Raw genomic sequence first — 13,325 nt, 5'->3', positions numbered from 1 at the left:
TGGGGGTCTTTAATTTTGGGATTTTCCAATCTTGAAAGACAGAAAAAAGGCAGGGACAAGTTGGAAAAAGGCAGAGAAAAGCTGGGGAAAAGTTGGAAAAAGGCTGGAAAAGGTGGGGAAAAAGTGGGAAAAGCTGGAAAAGGTGGGGAAAAAGTGGAAAAATCTAGAAAAAAAGTGGGAAATGTTTTAAAAAAATGGGAAAAAGGCAGAAAAATGCAGAATTACCGAGCTCTGCGTGCACTTTTGGGTTTCTCTTCCTCCTCCTCTTCCTCCTCCAGGAATCCTCCAGATCGATTTTGGGATTTTTCCTTTTCCTGATTTTCCTGATTTTCCCAATTTTCCCGCTTTTCCCAATTTTCCTGCTTTTCCCTCACCCGAAAATTCTGGATTGGGTTCTTTGATCTTGGCTGGAACCTCCCCATCCCCATCCTCATCCGGGGCCTTTTCCCCCCAAAATTCCCACAAAATTCCGCCCCAAAATTCCCCAAAAATTCCTCATTTTTTGGGGATTCCCAAATTTTCTGGGATTCCTCCACCCTCTGGATCCAGGCGGGGTCCAGAGAGCCCAAAGTTTTGGCCACGCTCGCTGGAGCCGCTGGAATTTTCCAGAAATGGGGAAAAATTGGGGATTTGGGCCAAAAATTCGGGGGAATTTGGGGAAATTTTGGGATTTTTTCTAATGAGGTTGGAGGGGAAATTTTGGGGAATTTTTGGGATTTCCTGATGGAATTTTGGGCCCAAGTTCTGGGAATTCTTGGGAATTTTGGGGATTTTCTGATGGAATTTCAGCTCCAGCTCTGGAAAATTTTGGGAATTTTTGGATTTTTTTCTAATGAGGGAGGAAGGAAAAAATCTGGGAATTTTGGGAATTTTTGGGATTTTCTGATGGAATTTCAGCTCCCAACTCTGGGGATTTTTGGGAATTTTTAGGATTATTTTCTATTGAGGTTGGAAGGGAAAATTCTGGAAATTCTTGGAATTTTCTGATGGAATTTTGGGTCCCAACTCTGGGAATTCTTGGGAATTTTTGGGATTTTTTCCCATTGATTGAGGAAGGAAAAAATTTTGGGAATTTTTGGGATTTTCTGATGGAATTTCAGCTCCCAGCTCTGGAATTTTTTGGGAATTTTTGGGATTTTCAGCTCCCAGCTCTGGAAATTTTGGGGAATTTTGGGAATTTTTGGGATTTCCTGATGGAATTTCAGCCCCCAGCTCTGGGAATTTTGGGGAATTTTTGGGATTTTCAGCTCCCAGCTCTGGGTTTTTTGGAATTTTGGGAATTTTTGGCTTTTTTCGGAGGTTTGGGGTCAGAGGAGGCTCCTGGAGAAAAAAGAGAGAAAATTTAAATTTTTTATCCACTGGAATTTCAAATGCTGAATTTAACAGGGATTTGGAGAAAATCCAAATTTTGGGGTTTCAACTTTTGGGATTCTTCATTTTTGGGGTCTCTGATTTTGAGGGTCTTTAATTCTAGGGGATCCCAAATTTTGGGGTTCTCCAATTTTTGGGTTCTCCAATTTTCCAAAATCCCAAATTTTGGATTTCTCCAACTTCAGGAGTTTCCAGTTTTTGGGGTCTTTCATTTTAAGGGGTCCCAAATTTTGGGATTTTTCTGAATTTTGGGGGTCTCTGAATTTCAGGATCTCCAATTTTTGGAGTCCCAAATTTTGGGACTTTTCCATTTATAGGGGTCCAAATTTTGGGATTTTTCAATTTTTAGAGTCCCAAATTTTGGGATTTTTCCATTTTCAGGGGTCCAAATTTGGGGATTTTCTGAATTTTTGGGGTCTCTGAATTTCAGGATCTCCAATTTTTGGAGTCCCAAATTTTGGGATTTTTCAATTTTAGAGTCCCAAATTTGAGATTTTTCAAATTTTTTTGGGATTTTTCAATTTTTGGAGTCCCAAATCTGGGGATTTTTCAATTTTTTGGAGTCCCAAATTTTGGCATTTTCCAATTTTTTAGAGTCCCAAATTTTGTGATTTTTCAATTTTTAGGGTCCCAAATTTTGGGATTTTTCCATTTTTAGGATCCCAAATTTGGGGATTTTTCCATTTTTAGGGTCCCAAATTTGGGATTTTCAATTTTTGGAGTCCCAAATTTTGGGATTTTTCAATTTTTAGGTCCCAAATTTCGGGATTTTTCCATTTTCATGGGTCTCCAATTTTGGGGTTTCATTTTTTGGGGTCTCCAATTTTGGGCATCCCAAATTTTAGGATTCTCCAATTTTTGGGGTCTCTGATTGTGGATTCTCCATTTTTTTGAGTCCCAAATTTTGGATTTTTCAATTTTTGGAGTCCAAATTTTGGGATTTTCCAATTTTTTAGAGTCCAAATTTTAGGGTTTTTTCCATTTTCAGGGTCCCAAATTTTGGGATTTTTCCATTTTCAGGGGTCCAAATTTGGGGATTTTCTGAATTTTGGGAGTCTCTGAATTTCAGGATCTCCAATTTTTGGAAGTCCCAAATTTTGGGATTTTTCCATTTTTTAGAGTCCCAAATTTTGAGATTTTTCAATTTTTAGGGTCCCAAATTTGGGGATTTTTCCATTTTTAGGGTCCCAAATTTTGGGATTTTTCCATTTTTAGAGTCCCAAATTTTAGGATTTTTCATTTTAGGAGTCCCAAATTTTGGGATTTTTCCATTTTTAGGATCCCAAATTTTGGATTTTCCAGTGGTCCCAAATTTTGGGATTTTTCCATTTTTTAGGGTCCCAAATATTTTGATTTTTCAATTTTTAGGGTCCCAAATTTTGGGATTTTCCAATTTTTTATGTCCCAAATTTTGGGATTTTTCCATTTTTAGGGTCCCAAATTTTGGGATTTTTCAAGATTTTGGAATCCCAAATTTTGGGATTTTTCAATTTTTTAGAGTCCAAATTTTGGGATTTTTCCATTTTTAGGATGCAAATTTTGGATTTTTCAATTTTTGGAGTCCCAAATTTTGGGATTTTTCAATTTTCAGAGTCCTAAATTTTGGGATTTTTCCATTTTTAGGTTCCCAAATTTTGAGATTTTTCCATTTTCAGGAATCCCAAATTTGGGATTTTTCCATTTTTTAGCGTGCCAAATTTTGGGATTTTTCAATTTTTGGAGTCCCAAATTTAGGGATTTTTCAATTTTTTAGAGTCCCAAATTTTGAATTTTTCAATTTTTGGAGTCCCAAATTTTGGATTTTTCCATTTTCAGGGGTCTCCAATTTTGGGATTTTTCCATTTTTAGGGTCCCAAATTTTGACATTTCTCCATTTTTAGAGTCCCAAATTTTGGATTTTTCCATTTTCAGGGGTCTCCAATTTTGGAATTCTCCAATTTTGGGGTTTCTTTTTTGGGGGTCTCCAATTTTTGGGGTCTCTGATTGTGGATTCTCCAATTTTCAGGTCCCAAATTTTGGGATTTTTCCATTTTTAGGGTCCCAAATTTTGGGATTTTTCATTTTTAGGTTCCAAATTTGAGATTTTTCCATTTTCAGGAATCCCAAATTTTTGGGATTTTTCCATTTTTTAGCGTCCCAAATTTGGGATTTTTCCATTTGTAGGGTCCCAAATTTTGGGATTTTTCAATTTTTAGAGTCCCAAATTTTGGGATTTTTCCATTTTTTTCGGGGTCCCAAATTTTGGGATTTTTCCATTTTTTCAGGTCCCAAATTTTGGGATTTTTCCATTTTTAGGGTCCCAAAATTTGGGATTTTTCAATTTTTTAGGATCCCAAATTTTGGATTTTTCCATTTGTAGGGTCCCAAATTTTGAATTTTTCAATTTTCAGAGTCCTAAATTTTGGGATTTTTCCATTTTTAGGGTCCCAAATTTGGGGATTTTTCCATTTTTAGGGTCCCAAATTTTGGGATTTTTCCATTTTCGGGGTCTCCAATTTTGGGATTCTCCAATTTTGGGGTTTCTTTTTTTGGGGTCTCCAATTTTGGGGTTCCCAAATTTGGATTCTCCAATTTTTGGGGTCTCTGATTGTGGATTTTTCAAGTTTTTAGAGTCCCAAATTTTGGAATTCTCCAATTTTTGGTTTGTTGGTTTTTTTTTTCCATTTTAAGGGGTCTCCAATTTTGGGATTTTCTGAATTTTGGGGGTCTCTGAATTTCAGGATCTCCAGTTTTTAGAGTCCCAAATTTTGGGATTTTTCCATTTTTGGGGTCCCAAATTTTTGGTTGTTTTTTTTTGGTTTCTTTGGTTTTTTTGTTTTTTTTTTTTTTTTTTTTTTTTTTGTTTTTTTTTTTTTTTTTTGTTTTTTTTTTGTTTTTTTTTGGTTTTTTTTTTTTTTTTTGTGTTGTTTGGGTTTTTTTGGTGTTTTTTTTGTTGTTTTGTTTTTTTTTTTGTTGTTGTTTTTTTTGTTGTTTTTTGGTTTTTTTTTTTGTTTTTTTGTTTTTTTGGTTTTTTTTTGTTTGTTTGGGGTTTTTTTTTGATTTTTTTTTTTCCCAAATTTTGGGGATCCCAAATTTCAGGATTCTCCAATTTTTGAGATCTCTGAATTTAGGATTTTTCAATTTTGGGGTTTCTTTTTTTGGGGTTTCCGATTTTGGGGCCCCCAAAGTCCCCCCTTTTCCCCTTTTAACCCCTTCCTGACCTTCCCAGTGGGTCCCAGTTTGGGTTTGAGTCGGATCCCGCAGAATTGGGAAATTCCCGCCCGGGGCTGCCGGGCCCGGGGGGTTTGGGGGGCTCTGTTCAGGTGGGACCCCAAAACCCCAAATCCTCCTCCTGCAAAGAGAGAAAAACGAGAAAATCCACAAAATCTGATCAAAAATAGGAAAAAATTTCGAAAAAAATCAAAATTTCAGGTCAAAGTTACAGAAAAACCCCAAAATTTCAGCCCGGAATCGCCAAATATTCCCAAAATTCCAAAGAAAATCCCAAATAAAAATCTCATCCCTGGATCCCAAAAAATCTCAGCACAAAACCCCCAAAATTCCCAATCCCAACGTCTCCCAAAATTCCCAAAATCCAAAAAATCTCCTAAAACTTCCCCCCAAATCTCCAAATCTGCTCAATGCCAGCCCCCCCAAAATTCCCCCAATCCAAAATATCCCAGCCCTAAATCCCCAAAATACCCCCCAAAATTCCCAATGCAATATGCCAAAAAATCCCACCAGAATCCCAAAAAATCCCCTCAAAAAAACCCACAAAAATCCAAAAAAATCCCCAAAAATCTCCCAAATTCCCAAATCCAAATCCACAAAAATCCACAAAAATCCAAAAAATCCCCCAAAAATCCAAAATATCTCAGCCCCGAATCCCAGAAAAATCCCAAAAAATCTCAGCCCAAACCCCAAAAATCCAAAAAATCCCAAAAATTCCCAATTCCAAATCCCCTAAAAATCCAAAAAAAACCCCAAAAGTTCCATCCCAAAATCCAAAAAATCCCCAAAAATTCCCCCAAATCTCAGCTCAGAATCCCAAAAATCCCCAAAAATCCCCTCAAAAAACCCCACAAAAATCCAAAAAATCCCCAAAAATCTCCCAAATTCCCAAGTCCAAACCCCACAAAAATCCCCCAAAAATCCAAAAATCCCCCAAAAATCCAAAATATCTCAGCCCAGAATCCCAGAAAAATCCCAAAAAATTCCAGCCCCAAACAATCCCAAAAATCCCCAAAATTCCCAATTCCAAATCCCCAAAATCCCAGCCCAAACCCCAAAAGTTCCATCCCAAAATCCAAAAAATCCCCAAAATTCCCCCAAATCTCAGCTCAGAATCCCAAAAATCCCCAAAAATCCCCTCAAAAAAACCCCAAAAATCCCCTCAAAAACCCCCACAAAAATCCCAAAAAAATCCCCTCAAAAAACCCCAAAAAATCCAAAAATCCCCTCAAAAAAACACAAAAAATCCAAAAAAATCCCCCAAAATCTCCCAAATTCCCAATTCAAACCCCCCAAAAATCCCAGAAAAATCCCCAAAAATCCAAAAAATCCAAAAAAAATCCCAAAAATTCCCAATTCCAAATCCCCCAAAAATCCCAGCCCAAACCCCAAAGTTCCATCCCAAAATCCAAAAAATCCCCAAAAATTCCCCCAAATCTCAGCTCAGAATCCCAAAAATCCCCAAAAATCCCTCCAAAAAACCCCACAAAATCCAAAAAATCCCCAAAAATCTCCCAAATTCCAAGTCCAAATCCCCCAAAATCCCAAATACTCAGCTCAGAATTCCAGAAAAATCCCAAAATTCCAGCCCCAAACCCCCCAACAATCCCCAAAAATCCCAAAAAATCCAAAAAAATCTCAACCCCAAACCCCAAACCCCAAAAATCCCAAAGATCTCAGCCCCAAATCCCAAAAAATCCCAAAAAATCCCCAAAATCTCAGCCCCAAACCCAAAAATCCCAAAATCTCAGCCCCAAAAATCCAAAAAATCCCAAAAAATCTCAGCCCCAAACCCCAAAAATCCCAAAAAATTCCCCAACATTCAAAAAAAACCCCCAAAATCCCAAAAAATCCCCCAAAATCCCAAAAATACCCAAAATCCCACCCCAAATCCCAAAAAATCCCAAAAAATCCCAAAAATCCCAACCCCAAACCCCAAAAAACCTCAAATCTCAGCCCCAAACCCCAAAAATCCCAAAAAATCCCAAAAAATCCCCCAAAATCTCAGCCCAAACCCCAAAAATGCCTCAAAAATCCCAAAAAATCTCAGCCCCAAATCCCAAAAATCCCCAAAATCTCCGCCCCAAACCCCAAAAATCCCAAAAAATCTCAGCCCCAAACCCAAAATCCCCCAAAATCCCCCAAATCCCCAAAATCCCCAAAATCCCAGCCCCAAACCCAAAAACCCCCTAAAAATCCCCAAAATCTCAGCCCCAAACCCCAAAAATCCCAAAATCTCAGCCCCAAAAATCCCAAAAATCCCTCAAAAATCCCAAAATCCCAGCCCCAAACCCCAAAAAATCCCAAAAGAATCCCAAAAAATCCCAGCCCCAAACCCCAAAAATCCCCAAAATCTCAGCCCCAAACCCCAGAAATCCCAAAAAATCTCAGCCCCAAACCCCAAAAATCCCAAAAAATCTCAGCCCCAAACCCCAAAAATCCCAAAAAATCCCAAAAATCCCAAAAAAATCTCAGCCCCAAACCCCAAAAATCCCAAAAAATTCCCCAAAATTCAAAAAATACCCCAAAATCCCAAAAAATCCCAAAATCCCAGCCCCAAATCCCAAAAAATCCCAAAAAATCCCAGCCCCAAACCCCAAAAATCCCAAATCTCAGCCCCAAAAATCCCAAAAATGCCTCAAAAATCCCAAAATCCCAGCCCCAAACCCCAAAAAATCCCAAAAAAATCCCAAAAAAATCCCAAAAAATCCCAGCCCCAAACCCCAGAAATCCCAAAATCTCAGCCCCAAAAATCCCAAAAAATCCCCAAAATCTCAGCCCCAAACCCCAAAAATGCCTCAAAAATCCCAAAATCCCAGCCCCAAACCCCAAACCCCAAAAATCCCAAAAAATTCCCCAAAATTCAAAAAAAAACCCAAAATCCCAAAAAATCCCAAAATCCCAGCCCCAAATCCCAAAAATCCAAAAAAATCCCGAAAAATCCCAGCCCCAAACCCCAAAAATCCCAAAATCTCAGCCCCAAAAATCCCAAAAATGCCTCAAAAATCCCAAATCCAGCCCCAAACCCCAAAAATCCCAAAAAAAATCCCAAAAAATCTCAGCCCCAAACCCCAAAAATCCCCAAAATCTCTGCCCCAAACCCCAGAAATCCCAAAAAATCTCAGCCCCAAACCCCAAAAATCGCCAAAAATCCCAAAAATCCAGCCCCAAACCCCAAAAATCCAAAAAATCCAAAAATCCAAAAAAATCTCAGCCCCAAACCCCAAAAATCCCAAAATCTCAGCCCCAAAAATCCCAAAAAATCCCCAAAATCTCAGCCCCAAACCCAAAAATCCAAAAAAATTTCCCAAAATTCAAAAAAAACCCCCAAAATCCCAAAAAATCCCAAAAAATCCCCAAAAATCCCAAAAAATCCCAAAATCCCAGCCCCAAATCCCAAAAAAATCCCAAAAAATCCCAAAAAATCTCAGCCCCAAACCCCAAAAATCCCAAAAATCCCCAAAAATCCCAGCCCAAACCCAAAAATCCCCTAAAAATCCCCAAAATCTCAGCCCAAACCCCAAAAATCCCAAAATCTCAGCCCCAAAAATCCCAAAAAATCCCAAATCCCCAAAATCTCAGCCCCAAACCCCAAAAATGCCTCAAAAATCCCAAAATCCCAGCCCCAAACCCCAAACCCCAAAAATCCCCAAATCTCAGCCCCAAACCCCAAAAATCCCAAAAAATTCCCCAAAATTCAAAAAAAAAAAACCAAAATCCAAAAAATCCCAAAATCCCAGCCCCAAATCCAAAAATCCCAAAAAATCCCAACCCCAAACCCCAAAAAACCCTCAAATCTCAGCCCCAAACCCCAAAAATCCCAAAAAATCCCAAAAAATCCCCAAAATCTCAGCCCCAAACCCCAAAAATGCCTCAAAAATCCCAAAAAATCTCAGCCCCAAATCCCAAAATCCCCAAAATCTCCGCCCCAAACCCCAAAAATCCCAAAAAATCTCAGCCCCAAACCCCAAAAATCCCCCAAAATCCCCCAAAATCCCCCAAAATCCCCAAAAATCCCAGCCCCAAACCCAAAAACCCCCTAAAAATCCCCAAAATCTCAGCCCCAAACCCCAAAAATCCCAAAATCTCAGCCCCAAAAATCCCAAAAAATCCCAAAAAATCCCCAAAATCTCAGCCCCAAACCCCAAAAATCGCCAAAAATCCAAAAAATACCAGCCCCAAACCCCAAAAAATCCCAAAAATCCCCCAAAATCTGAGCCCCAAACCTCAAAAATCCCAAAAAATTCCCAAAAATCCAAAAAAATCTCAGCCCCAAACCTCAAAAATCCTTTTGGGGTTTTGGGTTTTTTTTTTTTTTGGGTTTTTGGGGTTTTCTTTGGATTTTTGGGTTTTCTTTGGGATTTTTGGGTTTTCTTTGGATTTTTGGGTTTTCTTTGGGGTTTTTGGGGTTTCAGGGCCCTGCTCCTCCTTTGGGGTTTTTATTTTGGATTTTTTGGGATTTTTGGGATTTTTTGGGGTTTTTGCGTTTGGGGGTTTTTTGGGTTCCAGGCCCTGCTCCTCATTTGGGATTTTTTGGGATTTTTTGGGATTTTTTGGGATTTTTGGATCCCTCACCTGCTCCTCCTTTGGGATTTTTGGTTTTTTGTGGGTTTTTTTTTTATTTTTGGGGATTTTTTTGGGGGATTTGGGGGTTTTGGGGATTTTTTAGGATTTTTGCTTCCATCACCTGCTCCTCCTTTGGGGTTTTTGGTTTTTTGTGGGTTTTTTTATTATTATTTTTTGGGGTTTTTTTGAGGTTTTTTAAAAGATTTTTTAAGATTTTTGGGGGTTTTGGGATTTTTTAGGATTTTTGGGTCCCTCACCTGCCCCTCCTTGGGGTTTTTGGGTTTTTTGGGGGTTTTTATTATTTTTTAGGGTTTTTTGGGATTTTTTTTAGGATTTTTGTGGTTTTTGGGGATTTTTTTTTAGGATTATGGGATTTTTTTAGGATTTCTGGGTGCCTCACCTGCTCCTCCTTTGGGGTTTTGATTTTTTGGGGGTTTTTGATTTTTGGGGGTTTTTTGGATTTTTTTAGAATTTCTGGGTTTCTTGGGATTTTTTAGGATTTTTCAGTCCCTCACCTGCTCCTCCTTTGGGGTTTTTTGATTTTTTTGGTTTTTTTTTTTATTTTCTGGGTTGTTTTTTTTTTATTTTTTGGGGGTTTTTTTTGTTTTTTTTGGGTTTTTTGGGGTTTTTTGGGATTTTTTAGGATTTTCGGTTCCCTCACCTGCTCCTCCTTTGTGATTTTGGGTTTTTGGGATTTTTTTAGGATTTTGGGGGTTTTTTGGGGATTTTTTAGGATTTTTGAGTGCATCACCTGCTCCTCCTTTGGGGGTTTTGATTTTTGTGTTTTTCTTTAATTTTTGGGGGGTTTTGGGATTTTTTTTTAGGATTTTTGGGGATTGTTTTTTAGGATTTGGGGTTTTCTGGGATTTTTTAAGATTCCTGGGTCCCTCACCTGCTCCTCCTTTGGGTTTTTGCTTTTTGTGGGTTTTCTGTTTTTTGGTTTGGGGATTTTTTGGGATTTTTTTCAGATTTTTGGGTTTTTTGGGGGTGTTTTCTGGATTTTTGGGATTTTTTGGATTTGTTTTTAGGATTTTTGAGGATTTTAGGGATTTTTTTTGGGTCCATCACCTGCTCCTTCTTTGGGTTTTTTTTTTTATTTTTTGGGGTTTTTGGTTTTTTTTTTTTTTTTTTGTGGGTTTTTTTATTTTTGGGGTTTTCTTGACTTTTTGGGATTCTTTTTAGAATTTTTGGTTCCATCACCTGCTCTTCCTTTGGGGTCTTTGTTTTTTTGTAGGGTTTTTTTTTTATTTTTTTGGGGTTTTTTGGACTTTTTGGATTTATTTTCGGATTTTTGGTTCCATCACCTGCTCCTCCTTTGGGGTTTTTGATTTTTTGGGGGTTTTTTGGGATTTTTTTTAGGATTTTTGGGTCCCTCACCTGCTCCTCCTTTGGGGTTTTTGCTTTTTGTGGGTTTTCTGTTTTTGGTTTGGGGGATTTTTTGGGATTTTTTTTCAGATTTTTGGGTTTTTTGGGGGTGTTTTTCGATTTTTGGGATTTTTTGGGATTTTTTTTTTAGGATTTTTGAGGATTTTAGGGATTTTTTTGGGGTCCATCACCTGCTCCTTCTTTGGGGTTTTTTTTTTTATTATTTTTTGGGGTTTTTTTGATTTTTGTTTTTTTTTTTTTCTTTATTTTTTGGGGTTTTTTTGGGATTTTTTAGGATTTTCAGTTCCCTCACCTGCTCCTCCTTTGTGGTTTTTGTTTTTTGTGGGTTTTTTTTAATTTTTTGGGGGTTTTTTTTTGATTTTTGGGGATTTTTTTAGGATTTTGGGTCCATCAACTGCTCCTTTTTGGGGCTTTTTTTGGTTTTTTGGGTTTTTTTTTGGGATTTTTTAGCATTTTTGGGGTTTTTGGGAATATTTTTAGGATTTGGGGGGTTTTTTGGGATTTCTTTTTAGGATTTTTGGGATTTTTGGGGATTCCTTGGTCCCTCACCTGCTCTTCCTTTGGGGGTTTTGGTTTTTTTGTGGTTTTTTTTTATCTTTTGAGTTTTTTGTATTTTTTTTTTTTTTTTAGGATTTTTGGGTTTTTTTGGGGTTTTTTTTAGGATTTTGGGGATTTTAGGGATGTTTCAGGATTTTAAAGGATTTTTTAGGATTTTTTTTAGGATTTTTGGGATTTTTTGGGATCTTTTTTAGGATTTTGGGTTTTTTTGTGGGTTTTTTTTTTTTTTTTTTTGATTTTTTAGGATTTTGGGTATTTTGGGGATTTTTTTTTAGGATTTTGGAGGTTTTTTGGTATTTTAGGATTTTTGGGATTTTTTAGGATTTTGGGTGCCTCACCTGCTGCTCCTTTGGGGATTTTTGTGCCCCAGGATTTTCTGCCTTCCTGGGGGTTTTTGGAGCCGTTTCAGCTCCCGGTACTCCCGGTACAGCCCTGGCAAAGGAAATTCCTGAAATTATTGGAAAATTGGAAAATTTAGGGAAAATTTCAAAAATTTGGGAATTTGGGGAAAATTTGGGGAAAATCAGGGGAAATTTTGGGGAAATTTGGAGAAAATTGGTGCATTTTGGAAGGAATTGGAACAAATTGGGATTTTTAGGATAAAAATGCTGCAGAAATTGGGAAAAAATGAGGAAATTTGAGAGATTTGGGGGAATTGCGGGAAGAATCTGGGGAAAATGAGAATTTGGGGGGAAATTGAGGAAAGGGGGAAAAAATTTGGGGAAAAATTTGGAAAATGGGAGAATTTGGAGGAAATTTTGGTCAAAATTTGGAGAATATTTGGAAATTTTGGGGGAAAATTTCGGAAAAAAATTGGGAAATTGGAGGAAAAATTGAAAATTTGGGGAAAAATGGGAAACTGGAGAGAATTTGGGGAAAATTTGGATTTTTTGGGGAAATTTGGAGAAAATGGTGCATTTTGGAAGGAAATTGAACAAATTGGGATTTTTAGGATAAAAATGATGCAGAAATTGGGAATTCGGGGAAATGGGGAAAATTGATGAAAAAAGGGGAGGGATTTGGAGAAAATTTGGGAAAATGGAGAATTTGGAGGAAATTTTGGTGGAAATTTGGAGAATATTTGGGAATTTTTGGGAAAAATTTGGAAAAAATTTGGGAAATTTGGGGGAAATTGGAGAAAAATGGGAAATTTTGAGACAATTTGGGAAAAATTCGGGAAATTTTGGGAATTTGGGAGAACTTGGGATTTTGAGAATTAGGGAGAAATGGGGAATTTGGGGGAAAATTGGAAATTTTGGATACATTTGAGAATTTTGGGGCAATTTTGAGGAAAATTTGGAATTTTGGGTGTAAGTTGAGAATTTTTGGAATTTTGGGGGAAACATTGGGAAATTTGGGGAGAAATGAAGGAAATTTGAAGGAAATGTGAGAATTTTGGGGTAAATTTGGGAATTCTAGGAAAAAAATATTTTTGAGAGGAAAAAGGGGGGATTTGGGAAAATTTGAGAACTTGGGGCAATTTTGAATGAAAATTGGGAAATTTGAAGGTATTTTGGAAAACATGGAAATTTGAGGGAAAATTGGATTAAAATTTGGAAAATTGGGAGAAATTGGGAATTTTGGGTAATTTTGAGGAAAATTTGGAATTTATTGGGAAATTGGGGGGAAATGTGGGAATTTTGTGTGAATTTTATGGAAATTTTGGGGAAAAATTGGGAATCTGAGAATTTTGGGGAAAAATGTGAGACAAATTTTGGGGTAATTATGAGGAAAAAATTGTAATTTGGGGGAAATTTAGGATTTTTTTTAAATTTGAGGGAAATATGAGGGGAAAAATTGGATATTTGGGATAAAAAATCAGAAAATTTGGGTAAAATTGGGAATTTTTGAAAATTTTGGGAAAATGTGAGGCAAATTTTGGAGAAAAAATGGAAATTGGGGGAAAAATGGGAATTTTGGGGTAATTATGAGGAAATTTTGTAATTTTGGGGTAAAATTTGGGAATTTTGGGGCAATTTCCAGGAAAACATGAGGATTTGGGTGAAAATTGGGAATTTTCAGATCTGGGGAGGTTTAGGGGAAATTTGGGAAAATTTGAGAGATTTGGGGGTCATTTTGAGGGAAAATTGGGAAATTTTAGAATTTTGGGGGGAATTTGGGGATTTTGGCGAAAATTTTGGTAGAAAATTGGGGAAAATGGGGGATTTTGGGGTAATTTTGAAGGAAAATTTGTAGTTGGGGAAGCTGGGAAATTTTTTTAGAAATTTGAGGGA

Source organism: Melospiza melodia, chromosome 1 (assembly GCF_035770615.1).
Source record: "Melospiza melodia melodia isolate bMelMel2 chromosome 1, bMelMel2.pri, whole genome shotgun sequence".
NCBI classification, from domain to species: Eukaryota; Metazoa; Chordata; class Aves; order Passeriformes; family Passerellidae; genus Melospiza; species Melospiza melodia.
Note: the sequence above shows the minus strand (reverse complement) of the source record.